Here is a 16,839-nt window from a genome sequence, read left to right as displayed (position 1 = left end):
GCTTGGGAGAATGTACAACAAATATTTGTGATGCTGCAATACCTAAATTTTATAAATGTAGACTTTTGAACATGACACTTATAGAATGCTATGGTAATGCACTTCTAAAGATTTTGTCTATTCTAGTTACAGTATTGTCTGACATACCAATGAAACATGTAAAAAAATAACACTGGTGATGTGCGATCAGCTGGGACCATCATCAAGGTCTTGAACAAAGAGCCCCACCACTTAGCTCAAAACCACTCCTTGGCTTGCTCTTTTCATAGCTCAGCGTATCGGAAGTCAGAACTTTATTGACATTAGTTGAGTTATGGTTGTGCTACTTCAGACTATAGCTTAGATATAACAGTAACTTTTATTTGAAGTTACGTCCATTCAGCTTCTTAAGATTTAGTATGATGTTAGGTCCAAAAACTGTAAGGGAAATAATAAAATCCAAAAATATATGATCATTTCATGTGCAGTAAGTATAATTTCACCAAATTCCTCCATGATTTCATAAGTTCTGCTTCCTGACATCATGATCGATTCCAGCAGAAAAAAAATCAATTGAAACACAAGCTTTTGACAAGGAACATTCTGCATCTGTGTCATCACTCACAGGAGGGTCTAATGTGGCCTTTAATACCTTGTGCTGCTTTAATCTTCTATGCCTTTTCATACCAGTAGCCTTCACTAGAGCGTCACTTTAACACTTGCCTTGTTCCCTGATATGCAAATTCTTTTATGCAATATTGATGATCCCTCGCCCTGTGTATCACCATGTATATTCGGCCGTTATAATGTTTACCCTTTTTGCATAAATTAATGTCATTTTGATAGATTTACCATCATTTAAATGAAGAAGAGTGGACCTCATAAGTAGAGAAAACCAGCAGAGCACATCTTATTCCTCTCCCTAAAATAAGAAAACTGAATGAACAATCATTAAGAATCCTGATTAACCATGACATTTTTTTAATAGTGCAAACATGGGAGAGATCTAAATCCATCTATCAATTATCTATCTGTAATCTATCTATCTATCTATCTATCTATCTATCTATCTATCTATCTATCTATCTATCTACTGTATCTATCTGTCTATCTAGTAGTTTCAGTATATAATTAGCAGGAAAAGGTAATGTATATTTAATTAGGAATAATGTGCCCTGAACCATGGGTGGTAGGCACAGATATGGCTTATAAATTCAATTTACATACAACTGTGTCAAGCTGTTTTAATCCTCCTAAACGTAAGATATGGAAACAATGGCTGTATGGAGCTGGGCTTAGGTAATATTATGACAGAGTTATATGAGAAGTTAGGATGAGAAGGAGCCAAAAATCCATATGTCACACAGCAAAATCTTTTTAAAATAGACACTGTTCTCAATTCCAAAATACAGCCCAAGTAGGTTACAGCATATTACAAATATAATAACCTTACTTTTGCTGTATACCTATTGTTATTCTATGATTAACCCCTTAACGACTGCCTATACACCTTTTAAAGGCGGCAGTTAAGGGGCCTTATTACTCAGCACAGCTTTTTAATGGCGCTGAGAAATAAGAGTATAGCACCCCCAGCATCAGAAAATCTGGTTGTGGTTAGGGATATGGTTTTGGTTAAAGTTGGGATTACGGTTAGGATTGGGATTAGGGTTAGGGGTGTGTTACGGTTAGGGTTGAGGTTAGGGCTGTGTTAGTGTTGGAGTTAGAATTGGTGATTTTCCACAGTTTAGGTACATCAGGGGGTCTCCAACCACATGGCATCTGCCATTGATTCCAGCCAATTTTGCATTCAAAAAGTCAAACGGTGCTCCCTCCCTTCTGAGCCCTGCCAGGCTCCCAAACAGTGGCTTTCCCCCACATACAGGGTATCAACTTACTCAGGAGAAATTGTACAACAAATTTTGTGGTCTAATTTCACATAATACCCTTGGGAGAATAAAAATGTTTTGGTCTAAATTATTTTTTTGTGTAAAAAGTAAAATGTTCATTTTTCCTTCCACATTGCTTTAGTTCTCGTGAAGCACCTGAAGGGTTAATAAACTTTGTGAATGTAGTTTTGAGCACCAGGAGAGGTGCAGTTTTTAGAATGGTGTCAATTTTGGGTATGTTATGTTATGTTATATTGACCCCCCAAGCTCTCTTTAAATGTGAGGTGGTCCCCCCAAAAAATGGTTTTATAAATTTTATTGGAAAAACGAGAAATCGCTGGTCAATTTTAACCCGTCTAACGTCCTAACAAAAACAATTATGTTTCCAAAATTGTGCTGGTGTAAAGTTGATATGTGGGAAATGTTATTTAGTAACCATTTTGTGTGACACAACTCTCTAACTTAAGGGCACAAAAATAAAAATTTTGAAAATTGCAACATTTTAAAATTTTTTGCCAAATTTCCATTTTTTTCATAAATAAATGCAAGCCATATCAAATAAATTTTACCACTAACATGAAGCACGATATGTCACGAAAAAACAGTCTCAGATTCAGTGGAACCCGTGGAAGCGTTCAAGAGCTATAACCTCATAAATTGACAGTGGCCAGAATTGTAAAAATTGGCTTGGTCATTAAGGTCAAAATTGGTTCGGTCAATAAAGGGTTAAAGTAACATCTTTTTTTGGGTGGGGAGTGCATCTTTTAATTGAAAGAAAGTATTTATTTTGATTATTTTGTTGAAACACCATTGTTCAACAGATTACTTTTTCACTTAACCCCTTCATGACCTTGGGATTTTCCGTTTTTCCGTGTTCATTTTTTGCTCCCCTTCTTCCCAGAGCCATAACTTTTTTATTTTTCTGTCAATATGGTCATGTGAGGGCTTACTTTTTGCGAGACAAGTTGTACTTTTGAATAACATCATTGGTTTTAGCATGTCGTGTACTAGAAAATGGGAAAACAAATTCTAAGTGCGGTGAAATTGCAAAAAAAGTGCAGTCCCACACTTGTTTTTTGTTTGGCTTTTTTGCTAGGTTCACTAAATGCTAAAACTGACCTGCAATTATGATTCTCCAGGTCATTATGAGTTCATAGACACCTAACATGTCTAGGTTCTCTTTTATCTAAGTGGTGAAAAAAATTCCAAACTTTGCTAAAAAAACCTGGCTTTTTTAACGATAGCATTTTGGTGCAGATATGTTCTTTTGATCGCCAGCTATTGCATTTTAATGCAATGTCACGGCAACCAAAAAAACATAATTCTGGCGTTTCGATTTTTTTTCTCCCTACGCCATTTAGCAATCAGGTTAATCCTTTTTTGTTGATAGATCAGGCGATTCTGAACATGGCGATACCAAATATGTGTAGGTTTGATTTTTTTGTATTGATTTATTTTGAATGGGGTGAAAGGGGGGTGATTTAAACTTAGTTTTTTCCCTTTTTTATTTTTTTTTTAACTTTTGCCATGCTTCAATAGCCTCCATGGGAGGCTAGAACAGAGGTGTCAAACTGCATTCCTCGAGGGCCGCCAACAGGTCATGTTTTCAGGATTTCCTTGTATTGCACAGGTGATAATTTAATCACCTGCACAGAATGATTGCAGCACCTTGTGGAATGCTAAGGAAATCCTGAAAACATGACCTGTTGGCGGCCCTCGAGGAATGCAGTTTGACACCTCTGGGCTAGAAGCTGGCACAACTCGATCGGCTCTGCTACATAGCAGCGATCATCAGATCAATGCTATGCAGCAGAAATGCAGGTGTGCTATGAGCGCTGACCACAGGGGGGCGCTCACAGCAGGCCGGCATCAGTAACCATAGAGGTCTCAAGGACCTCTATGGTTACAATGCAGAAGCATCGCTGACCCCTGATCATGTGACCGGGGTCAGCGATGCACTCATCTCCGGCCCCCCGGCCGGAAGCGCCGGTTAAATGCCGTTGTCAGCGTTTGACAGCGGCATTTAACTAGTTAATAGCGGCGGGTGAATTGTGATTTCACCCGCCGCTATTGCGGGCACATGTCAGCTGTTCAAAACAGCTGACATGTACCGGCTTTGATGCGGGCCGCCTGAGCCTTGCATCAAAGCGCGGTGTCTGACCTCAGACTTACTATCCCGTCCGAGGTCAGAAAGAGGTTAAGAAGATTGCCATTGTATTTATCAGTTTTTGTTTTGCATCATACAGCAAAAAATTAAAATTAATCTTAGGAGTTTATGTACAGTACAGAGTGGTGCCTCAAATTACAAATATTCCAAGTTACAACATTTTTAATTTGCATTGATCTTTTCTTGGTCACTGTAATGCTGCTTTTAGATGCGTCAATAGTTGGAGAATGATTGTTCTTATGTACACTCGGTTTCCAACTCTCAGGCCATCTAAGGGTATGTGCACATGCTGCGGAATGGTGTGCGGATTTTTCAGCACTTATTTTAGTAAATCCGCAGGTAAACCGCATTGCGGATTTACCGCGGAATTACCGTGGATTTACTGTGGATTTACCGCGTTTTTTCCGCAGTTTTTGTGCTGATTCCACGTGCAATTTTAGACCTGCGGATTCCTATTGAGGAGCAGGTTTAAACCGCTGCGGAATCTGCACAAAGAATTGACATGCTGCGGAATATAAACTGCTGCGTTTCCGAGCGTTTTTTTTCAGCAAAATGTGCAAAGAAGCCATTAAATAAATACCGATTAGCTTGCATGTAGCCAATTGGCTGTCTTTTACAGGCCGCATTCAATTGATGCAAACCCAGCATAACCTGAAACCACATTCTTTATACAATGCCACAGACATGGCTGATCTGAGATAAATGTGATTAATTGAAGAATCCATCCTATCAGCAGTGACATTTTACTGATAAATTGCATATAGCATGGAAGTGTTTTCAATGATTGGCTGTCTGGAAGCTATGAGTGTGCACTACAAGTCTTTTGCTGCTCTTTGTGCTAGCATGAGCTGTTCCTCTGGGCACCAGGTAAGGTTATATCAGTTTCTCTTTTGTCTGTTTTTTTTAGTAAGGGACTCTAGTGAAGGATGTGTTGCCTACATAAAAAGTGATTTACAGCTTCCTTATTTCTGTTCATTTTAAAGAAGGATCTATATTTGAATAATGCTGAATCTTATTTCTCTCTGACATTTGGGACTATGGAATAAAGTAACATTTTAACATAAGGGGCCACTGTACCTCTATAAAGCTGTTCCATTTAGAACTGAGCCATACCTGTAGAAGATTTCATCTTCCTCCCAGTTTAATAACAGGTAGTTGTTATCATTGTCTGCCATAATACTAAGACAGTAGTGCCATAAGATGTCACATTCACTGTTTTCACAAGTCTGACAGCTCATATAAGACTATATGCAAATTGCCTCTTCAGAGAAAAAAGAGGACTTAACTCTATAGCGCCACCTGTTGGAAGTAGCGATCCTACAAGTCACAATCAACCATTTAACGAGTATTGCAATGTGACTTAGGATAAAAGCCAAATCAGTATCTCAATTCGCAGTCACAGTGTATCGGGCTGTTGGCCCTTATCAGTGTGAAGACTATGAAGACTACGAATTCAGATGAATGGGGAATCTGTGTATAGAACCTCACAATGACTCTTTTCATTGAAAAGTAGTGGAAAGTGTAACCATGCCTTTTCCACCCACTCAACTAGACTGACAGCTCTCTCCTTATACAAACACATAGGGAGAGTCTCGTTATTTCAGGAGAAAAGGCTAGGAGAAGGTTGCAGGGACCTGCCTCTTGGACAAGTCACTTTGTCCCTGGCCAATCTTTTACCTAGATTTTTGACTCTGAACCACCACAAAGAAGGCAGGAGCTCATCAATGTGGTTTGGGTATCATGAGTAAACTCACAGATTCCCTGTAGAGGGGCCTTTAACCCCTTAGTGACAGAGCCAATTTGGTACTTAATGACCAGGCCAATTTTTACAATTCTGACCACTGTCACTTTATGAGGTTATAACGCTTCAACGGATCTTGCTGATTCTGAGACTGTTTTTCCATGACATATTGTACTTCATGTTAGTTGTAACATTTCTTCGATATTACTTGCGATTGTTTATGAAAAAAATGGAAATATGGCAAAAAAAAATAAAATTTTGCAATTTTCAAACTTTGTATTTTTATGCCCTTAAATCAGAGAGATATGTAACAAAAAATAGTTAATAAATAACATTTTCCACATGTCCACTTTACATCAGCACAATTTTGGAAACAAATTTTTTTTTTGTTAGGGAGTTATAAGGGTTAAAAGTTGACCAGCAATTTCTCATTTTTACAACACCATTTTTTTTTTAGGGACCACATCACATTTGAGGTCATTTTGAGGGGTCTATATGAGAGAAAATAACCAAGTGTGACACCATTCTAAAAACTGCACCCCTCAAGGTGCTCAAAACCACATTCAATAAGTTTATTAACCCTTTACGTGCTTCACAGGAGCTGAAACAATGTGGAAGGCAAAAATTAACATTTAACTTTTTTTTGCAAACATTTTACTTCAGAACCATTTTTTTTTATTTTCACAAGTGTAAAAACTGAAATTTAACCATGTTTGGGCGCACCGCAGAGCTTGGAAGAGAAGTAGCGCCGTTTGACTTTTTCAATGCAGAATTGGCTGGAATTGAGATCGGATGCCATGTCATGTTTAGAGAGGCCCTGATGTGCCTAAACAGTGGAAACCCCCCACAAGTGACACCATTTTGGAAACTAGACCCCTTAAGGAACTTATCTAGATGTGTGGTGAGCACTTTGAGCCCCCAAGTGCTTCACAGAAGTTTATAAAGTAGAGCCGTGAAAATAACAAAATCGCCTTTGTTTACACAAAAATTATTTTTTGCCCACAAATTCTTATTTTCACAAGGGTAACAGGAGACATTAGACCACAAAAGTTGTTGTGCAATTTCTCCTGAGTACGTCGATACCACATATGTGGGGGTAAACCACTGTTTGGGCGCACCGCAGAGCTTGGAAGAGAAGGAGTGCTTTTTTACTTTTTCAATGTAGAATTGGCTGGAATTGAGATTGGACGCCATGTCACGTTTGGAGAGCCCCTGATGTGCCTAAACAGTGGAAACCCCCCACAAGTGACCCCATTTTGGAAACTAGACCCCTTAAGGAACTTAACTAGATGTGTGGTGAGCACTTTAAACCCCCAGGTGCTTCTCAGAAGTTTATAACGTAGAGCCGTGAAAATAAAAAATCGCATTTTTTCTACAAAAATGATCTTTTTGCCCCAATATTTTTTTTTTGACAAGGGTAACAGGAGAAATTAGACCACAAAAGTTGTTGTGCAATTTCTCCTGAGTACGTCGATACCACATATGTGGGGGTAAACCACTGTTTGGGCGCACCGCAGAGCTTGGAAGAGAAGGAGTGCCGTTTTACTTTTTCAATGTAGAATTGGCTGGAATTGAGATCGGACACCATGTCGCGTTTGGAGAGCCCCTGATGTGTCTAAACAGTAGAAACCCCCCACAAGTGACCACATTTTGGAAACTAGACCACTTAAGGAACTTATCTAGATGTGTGGTGAGTAGTGTTGAGCGATACCGTCCGATACTTGAAAGTATCGGTATCGGAAAGTATCGGCCGATACCGGCAAAGTATCGGATCTAATCCGATACCGATACCCGATACCAATACAAGTCAATGGGACTCATGTATCGGACGGTATTCCTGATGGTTCCCGGGGTCTGAAGGAGAGGAAACTCTCCTTCAGGCCCTGGGAACCATATTAATGTGTAAAATAAAGAATTAAAATAAAAAATATTGCTATACTCACCTCTCCGACGCAGCCTGGACCTCAGCGAGGGAACCGGCAGCGTTGTTTGCTTAAAATTTGCGCGTTTACTTCCTTACTTGAAGTCCCGGCTTGTGATTGGTCGCGTGCCGCCCATGTGGCCGCGACACGACCAATCACAGCAAGCCGTGACGTCATTTTAGGTCCTTCAGGATTTTAAAATTACGTTCTGGCTTGTGATTGGTCGCGTCGCGGTCACATGGGCGACGCGACCAATCACAAGCCGTGACGTCACGGGAGGCTGGACACGCGCGCATTTTAAAATGCGCGCTTGTCCTGCCTCCCGTGACGTCCCGGCTTGTGATTGGTCGCATCGCGTCGTGACCAATCACAAGCCAGAACATAATTTTAAAATCCTGAAGGACCTAAAATTACGTCACGGCTTGCTGTGATTGGTCGCGTCGCGGCCACATGGGCGACGCAACCAATCACAAGCCGGGACGTCACGGGAGGCAGGACAAGCGCGCATTTTAAAATGCGCGCGTGTCCAGCCTCCCGTGACGTCACGGCTTGTGATTGGTCGCGTCGCCCATGTGACCGCGACGCGACCAATCACAAAGCCGGAACGTAATTTTAAAATCCTGAAGGACCTGAAATTACGTCACGGCTTGCTGTGATTGGTCGCGTCGCGGCCACATGGGCGGCACGCGACCAATCACAAGCCGGGACTTCAAGTAAGGAAGTAAACGCGCGAATTTTAAGCAAACAACGCTGCCGGTTCCCTCGCTGAGGTACCGGCTGCGTCGGAGAGGTGAGTATAGGAATATTTTTTATTTTAATTCTTAATTTTACACATTAATGTTGTTTCGATACCGATACCCGATACCACAAAAGTATCGGATCTCGGTATCGGAATTCCGATACCCACAAGTATCGGCCGATACCTGATACTTGCAGTATCGGAATGCTCAACACTAGTGGTGAGCACTTTAAACCCCCAAATGCTTCACAGAAATGTATAAAGTAGAGCCGTGAAAATAAAAAATCCTTTTTTTTCCCTCAAAAATGATTTTTTTAGCCTGCAATTTTTTAATTTCTCAAGGGTAACAGGAGAAATTGGACCCCAAAATTTATTGTGCAATTTATGCTGAGTAGGCTGATACCCCATATGTTGGGGTAAACCACTGTTTGGGCACATGGCAGAGCTTGGAAGGGAAGGAGCGCTGTTTTGGAATGCAGACTTTGATAGAATGGTCTGCGGGCGTTATGTTGCGTTTGCAGAGCCCCTGATGTACCTAAACAGTAGAAACCCCCCACAAGTGACCCCATTTTGGAAACTAGACCCCTCAAGGAACTTATCTAGATGTGTGGTGAGAACTTTTAATGCCCAAGTGCTTCACAGAAGTTTATAATGCAGAGTCGTGAAAATAAAAATAATTTTTTTTTTCCACAAAAAAGATTTTTAAGCCCCCAAATTTTTATTTTGACAAGGGTAACAAGAGAAATTGGACCCCAAAAGTTGTTGTCCAATTTGTCCTGAGTACACTGATACTCCATGTGTTGGGGGACCACTGTTTGAGCGCATGGCAGAGCTCGGAAGGGAAGGAACGCCATTTTGGAATGCAGACTTTGATAGAATGGTCTGCGGGCATTATGTTGCGTTTGCAGAGACCCTGATGTACCTAAACAGTAGAAACCCCCCACAAGTGACCCCATTTTGGAAACTAGACCCTCAAGGAACTTATCTAGATGTGTGGTGAGAACTTTGAATGCCCAACTGCTTCACAGAAGTTTATAATGCAGAGTCGTGAAAATAAAAAATATTTGTTTTTCCCACAAAAGATTTTTTAGCCCCCAAGTTTTTATTTTCACAAGGGTACAAGAGAAATTGGACCCCAATAGTTGTTGTCCCATTTGTCCTGAATACACTGATACCCTATGTGTGGGGGGGAACACTGTTTGGGTGCACGGCAGAGCTCGGAAGGGAAGGAGCGCCGTTTTGGAATGCAGACTTTGATAGAATGGTCTGCGGGCGTTATGTTGCGTTTGCAGAGCCCCCGATGTACCTAACAGTAGAAACCCCCCACAAGTGACCCCATTTTGGAAACTAGACCCCTCAAGGAACTAATCTTGATGTGTGGTGAGCACTTTGAATGCCCAAGTGCTTCACAGAAGTTTATAATGCAGTCGTGAAAATAAAAATAATTTTTTTTTCCACAAAAAAGATTTTTAAGCCCCCAAATTTTTATTTTGACAAGGGTAACAAGAGAAATTGGACCCCAAAAGTTGTTGTCCAATTTGTCCTGAGTACACTGATACACAATGTGTTGGGGGACCACTGTTTGAGCGCATGGCAGAGCTCGGAAGGGAAGGAACGCCATTTTTGAATGCAGACTTTGATAGAATGGTCTGCGGGCATTATGTTGCGTTTGCAGAGACCCTGATGTACTTAAACAGTAGAACCCCCCACAAGTGACCCCATTTTGGAAACTAGAGCCCCCAAGGAACTTATCTAGATGTTTGGTGAGAACTTTGAATGCCCAAGTGCTTCACAGACGTTTATAATGCAGAGTTGTGAAAATAAAAAATATTTTTTTTTCCACAAAAAAGATTTTTTAGCCCCCAAGTTTTTATTTTCACAAGGGTAACAGGAGAAATTGGACCCCAAAAGTTGTTGTCCAATTTATTCCGAGTATTCTGATGCCCCATATGTGGGGGTAAACCACTGTTTGGGTGCACGGCAGAGCTCAGAAGGGAGGGAGCACCATTTGACTTTTTGAGCGCAAAATTGGCTGTGGCGTTTAGAGACCCCCTGATGTACCTAAACAGTGGAAACCCCCCAAATCTAACTCCAACCCTAACCCCCACACACCCCTAAGACTTCTTTTACACTTCAGTTGTTTGGCATCATTCAGCTCCGACATAGTGACGGATTGACGGATCCGTCACAATTGTTGAGAAAACGGTTCTAACGGATCCATTTTTTTGATGGATCCGTTACTTGGGGGTTGTCTGGGAAAAGTATCTACTTTTTGGAGCATGCGCAATTGAAAAAGCGGATTGGGGCGACGGATCCGCCGAAATGACGGTAAAGATGGATCCGTCGCCCATAGGCGGCCATTCTATGGAATGACGAACGCGACGGATCCGTTGCGAACCGCCATTTCGGCGCAGACAAAAAATGTTACAATGGCCGTCAATGTCTAGATGACATCCGCCAAATCTCGACGGATCCGTCGCATGGCAGATGGAATGGACGACCATCCGCCACAATCCGTTGCTAATGCATGTCTATTGGAAAATAGCGGATCCGCCAAAAAAAATGGCGGATCCGCTATTTGACGAAAATGGCGGTTTTCAGACTGACGACAAAAGACTGAAGTGTGAAAGAGGCCTAACCCTAATGCCAACCCGATCCATAATCCTAATCACAACCCTAAGGATAATCGCAACCCTAACCCCAAAACAACCAGAACCCTAATCAGAACCCTAAATCCTAATCTCAACCTTAACCTCAAACCTAACCCTAATCCCAATACACCCCTAATCCCAACCATAACCTTAACCCTAATGCCAAACCTAACCCTAATCTCAAACGTAACCCTAATGCCAACCCTAATCCAAACCCTAATCCCAACTCTAACCCTAACTTTAGCCGCAACCCTAGTCCTAACTTTAGCCCCAACCCTAACCCTAGCCCTAACCCTAAATTTAGCCCCAGCCCTAACCCTAAATTTAGCCCTAACCCTAAATTTAGCCCCAACCCTAACCCTAAATTTAGCCCCAACCCTAACCCTAGCCCTAACCCTAACCCTAACCCTAATTTTAGCCCCAACTCCTCTCTCCTGCCGGCCGGCAGATGACAGCAGAAAGCGGGCGCACTGCGCATGCGCCCGCCATTTTCTTTCCATAGGAAGAAGCCGGCGAGCAGGAGGGGACGCAGGAGGACCCAGGGACACCGGTAAGTATGATAGGGTCCCTGAATCCCCCTATTTCTCTGTCCTCTGATGTGCGATCACATCAGAGGACAGAGAATTACACATCGCTTTTTTTTTTTTTGCGGTTGCCGGTAAACAGTTAATTACCTGCGATCGCAAAACAGGGGTCGGTAAAAACCGACCCCGATCATGTTCTTTGGGGTCTCGGCTACCCCCAGCAGCCGAGACCCCAAAGATCTCCCGGATGCCGGCCGGCGGGCGCACTGCGCATGCGCCAGCCATTTTTTTGCCGGAAGAAGAAGGCGGCGCCCATCGGGAGCCACGAGGAGCACCGGGGGAGACAGGTGAGTATCGGGGGCAATCGGGGACCCCATTTCTCTGTCCTCTGATGTGCGATCACATCGGAGGACAGGGAAATTAAATGGGAAATCGCGGGGTTTTTTTTGCGACCGCCGGTAAACGGTTAATTACCGGCGATTGCAACTTGGGGGTCGGTAAAAAAACCCCCGAATCATGTTCTCTGGGGTCTCAGCTACCCCCGCTAACCGAGACCCCAGAGATAATCCGACTCTGAGGGGCGCTATTCACTTTTTCCACTGCGCCGTTAATTAACGGCGCTGTGGTTTAAGTACCCTTAGCGGCCGCCGTAAAAAGGCGTATCGGCGGTTGTTAAGGGGTTAAAGTAGGGGGCAGTATTTGATCATTGTAATACTGCTGAAGGGCAAAGTGCACAAATTGGAATGAATGAAGAGAAGTGAAAAATGGAAATGTTTATTCAAAGCATTAGAGAAATAGTCGGTTATAGTAAGTAAAATACAAGTAAATGTTTTTCCTCTATTTTGTTCCTTTTCTGGTCATGTAATTAGGTAACATTACCGCTTAATGACCTTTCCTCCCTACTCCCCCAGGCACCCTGAGCACATGTCACAAAAGCCTTCTCTGTATATTGCCCTGGCTGAGAGGTCAACAAAGTTGGAAAGATGAAGATGAGAGAGGGAAGAGTTTCATTATTATAATTTTTCAATGTCTCATCATGAGCGAACGATTGTAATAATTGCAATACAGTACTTTATCCCCAGTTCTGCAATGGATACTGATTACTAAATGCTCTCTTGTACATTACCATGTCAACCTCAGATTTTGTTGTGATGTGATGTTTCTCAGGAGCATTTAGTCAGCAGGTCGTGTCATTGCGCCAGAGCAAATGTACACCAAAGATTTCATTAGTGGATTATTCTGAACTTGGAATGAAATTCAAAATTATGATTAAACAACCTGGCTTGCTTTCTGGTGGAATTTTATTTATTTTATGATCTTAAAGGGAACCTTTCACCAGCAAAAAAACACTTTTAGCCTGTAGATATGGGCTTAATCTACAAGCTAATAGCGTTACTAACCTGCTCGTTGCCCGCACTTAGCTGAAAGCTCCAGGGAGAAAATTAATGTTATTCTCCCTGGCAGCATTCAGTTTCAGTCACAGGGCTGGCACTATTTCAGACACCGCTCTGAGAATACAAAATGGCAGCTGTAACTGCGCCCCCGGCCTTGGCTGCCACTGGGTCTACATTGGGACGGCTGTCAGATGGGCCACAGGCACGGTTATAGCCGCCACTCTGTATACTGAGAACGGTGACTGAATACACTGACACTGCCCCCTTGACTGACACTGAATGCGGCTGGGAAGAACAAAGTTAATTTTCTCCCAAGAGCGTTTGGTTAAGTTTGGGCGACGGGGCAGTCTAGTAACACTATTAAACTGCATATTAACCCCATATCTGCAGGTTAATAGCATTTTTGCTATTGACAGGTTTCTTTAGGGTATGTGCACACATTGCGGATTAGTGTGCGGATTTTTCCGCACTGTTTTTGCAAAATCCGCAGGTAAACCGCACTGCGGATTACCCACAGATTTACCCCGTATTTACCATGTTTTTGTGCGGATTCCACGTGCGGTTTTACATCTGCGGATTTCTATTGAGGAGCAGGTGTAAACCGCTGCGGAATCCGCACAAAGAATTGACATGCTGAGGAAAAAACAAGGCTGCGTTTCCGTGTGTTTTTTCCACAGCATGTGCACTGCGGATTTTGTTTTCCATAGGTTTACATGTTATTGTACAATGCATGGAAAACAGCTGCAGATCCACAGCGTCAAACCTGCAACGTGTGCACATAGCCTTAAAGGAGCACTTTGCAGTTCAGAATAGGCGATCAAAGAATAAAGAAGAGTATTGTAGAAATGCTCTTGTATGTCTTCAGGATACCTGTTTAAGTTTATGTGACATTTCTAGGTTGTCCCCTCTTATATTATTACCTCAATGGATACTATACCTCCAAACATGTATCTGACTTTTCTATTGCCCCTATCTGATAGCAGTAATATAGTAGTGATAAAGAACTTCTGTCTTTTTATACATATTTCAGAGTCTCAGTGTATACTATGCGATATAATGTTAACCTGTTTCTACTTCCTCCTGCTTGTGATAAGTTTATCCCTGTCAGCTCTTTGCAGTATAAAGTTGCATCTTAGAAATATACTCACGATTCTGCTCATAGCACTTATAGAAATAGACTGTGCAAGTCAGTAAAACTGCAGCTAAATGTATTATGTACTCCCCTAATATAGAATTGTTCAATGTGAAATGATCGGGCAGATTTATAAAAACTGTCTAAAACAAAAACTGTCAAACACAGTGCAGATTTCATTTTTTTAATGAACAGCCTGCAAAATATTTTTTTTTATGTGATTGGTTACTATGAGCAACAAAGAGTGCGCCATTTAGACAGATTTATAAATATTCCAAATCTCTAGCTGTATAGGACAACATATTGAGGGACTAGCTGGGTGACATGGGGTCAGAGAGATGCCATAAGGAATTTAGTAGGTGATGATATCATCTTATACAGTAGTTCTTGTCTAAACATGAAAGTATGTACTGAGAGATCACATGACATAGCTGTCTACACTCACTGGCCACTTTATTAGGTACACCTGTCCAACTTCTTGTTAACACTTAATTTCTAATCAGCCAATCACATGGCGGCAACTCAGTGCATTTAGGCATGTAGACATGGTCAAGACAATCTCCTGCAGTTCAAACCGAGCATCAGTATGGGGAAGAAAGGTGATTTGAGTGCCTTTGAACGTGGCATGGGTGTTGGTGCCAGAAGGGCTGGCCTGAGTATTTCAGAAACTGCTGATCTACTGGGATTTTCACGCACAACCATCTCTAGGGTTTACAGAGAATGGTCCGAAAAAGAAAAAAAAAACAGTGAGCGGCAGTTCTGTGGGCGGAAATGCCTTGTTGATGCCAGAGGTCAGAGGAGAATGGGCAGACTGGTTCGAGCTGATAGAAAGGCAACAGTGACTCAAATCGCCACCCGTTACAACCAAGGTAGGCCTAAGAGCATCTCTGAACGCACAGTGCGTCGAACTTTGAGGCAGATGGGCTACAGCAGCAGAAGACCACACCGGGTACCACTCCTTTCAGCTAAGAACAGGAAACTGAGGCTACAATTTGTACAAGCTCATCGAAATTGGACAGTAGAAGATTGGAAAAACGTTGCTTGGTCTGATGAGTCTCGATTTCTGCTGCGACATTCGGATGGTAGGGTCAGAATTTGGCGTAAACAACATGAAAGCATGGATCCATCCTGCCTTGTATGGAGCATCTTTGGGATGTGCAGCCGACAAATCTGCGGCAACTGTGTGATGCCATCATGTCAATATGGACCAAAATCTCTGAGGAATGCTTCCAGCACCTTGTTGAATCTATGCCACGAAGAATTGAGGCAGTTCTGAAGGCAAAAGGGTGTCCAACCCGTTACTAGCATGGTGTACCTAATAAAGTGGCCGGTGAGTGTATATTGAAAGGAGGAAAGTGTATAGATGCAATGTAGCTGGGATAAAACTAAACTATGGGCAGCACAGTGGCTCAGTGTTTAGCACCTTGAAATGCTGATGTCCCAATGACAACATCTCCAAGGAGTTTGTATGTTCCCTCCATGTTTGCGTGGGTTTCCTCTGGGTTATCCCGCTTCCTCCCACACTCCAGAGACATTCTGATAAGGAATGTAGATTGTGAGCCCCAATGTGGAAAGTGATGATGTCTGTAAAGCGATGTGGAATTATCAAGTGAGTAATATAATAATAACTAATGGCACAGCTAGAATATTGCTGGTGGGTTAGCACTACATGTGCTTCTTTATCCTACATAGACATGTTGCCAACCTCATGCTATCCTAAGTCTTACATAATTAACCTAATTAGGTGTCAAAATATTCACACGTGATATAATAATAAATATAGTATGGCTTCCACTTGTGATGTTTTTGATCATTGATATACCATCTAACTAATCTGAGATACATTTCAAATTCACAAACTTACTTGCAACATATTTTGTGTCTTAAGATGTTCATGTATTCCCTATTTAATACTCTGTAGAGATGTCATCCAATCTGATGAGTGTAGACCTCATGCGTGGTTGCTTCCCCCTTCGCTATATGTTGAGTTAATCATGCAGGGGAGTGTATTTTTTTACCAGCCTTTTCAGTTTTACATCTTCGAATGTTCTGAGTAGTGAAAGCACAAAGCTTGTACCCAAGCTCTCATCTAAACTGACATTCCTGAGAAAGGGAAAGGGCCATGCAGATTGTATCTGCCATGAGCTTCATCTTTTCTTCATAGACAGTGTGCATACACAGCTTCAATAAATGCGCACTGTAAAATGGAAAGAATGTCTGCCTGCAGCTTTAAGAAGTGGCTACTGACCACAGCCACACAACGTGCAGTTTCACGTCAATGCTAAGGATTTAAAGCTGGAAGCTCATTTTTATTGCATATATCAAATGTTGACAGTAAATCAATAGAATTAATGTGCAGACAGTTGTTGAGTGCAAAGTGAAAAAAAAAGCTTTTAAATATGAATTTAATAATTAAGAGTTGATCCAACCACATCGCTTCCTGGTTATTAGTCTCATAAGTGAGGATTAGGAATCTCATTTAATTGGAAAGTTTAATCTTTGCACTTAGATTTCATGAATAAAGCCTGATTTATTGCCTTGCTATGTTTAACACATATGCAGCTAAGTAATTGTCATGGCAGGAAAGTGGTCAAAGTAGAGACTATTCTTGTGCTACACTGGAAATTGTCTCATGTTCTCTATATGTAGCTTCTGATTTGTACAGATGTGGCAGACCTTGCATCGCTGCATCTGGTCACATATA

General features: G+C 41.9%; 1 protein-coding gene across 1 annotated transcript in view; it reads left to right on the top strand.

The window, feature by feature from the left end:
- The window catches only part of LOC143775062 (dynein axonemal heavy chain 3-like), a 2,972,411-nt gene that overhangs the window by 429,818 nt on the left and 2,525,754 nt on the right, over window positions 1–16,839 (top strand). The gene's annotated exons all lie outside the window — the stretch shown is intronic.

This window comes from Ranitomeya variabilis, chromosome 5 (genome assembly GCF_051348905.1).
Source record: "Ranitomeya variabilis isolate aRanVar5 chromosome 5, aRanVar5.hap1, whole genome shotgun sequence".
NCBI classification, from domain to species: domain Eukaryota; kingdom Metazoa; phylum Chordata; class Amphibia; order Anura; family Dendrobatidae; genus Ranitomeya; species Ranitomeya variabilis.
Note: the sequence above shows the minus strand (reverse complement) of the source record. Positions and strands in the feature narration are given on the sequence as shown.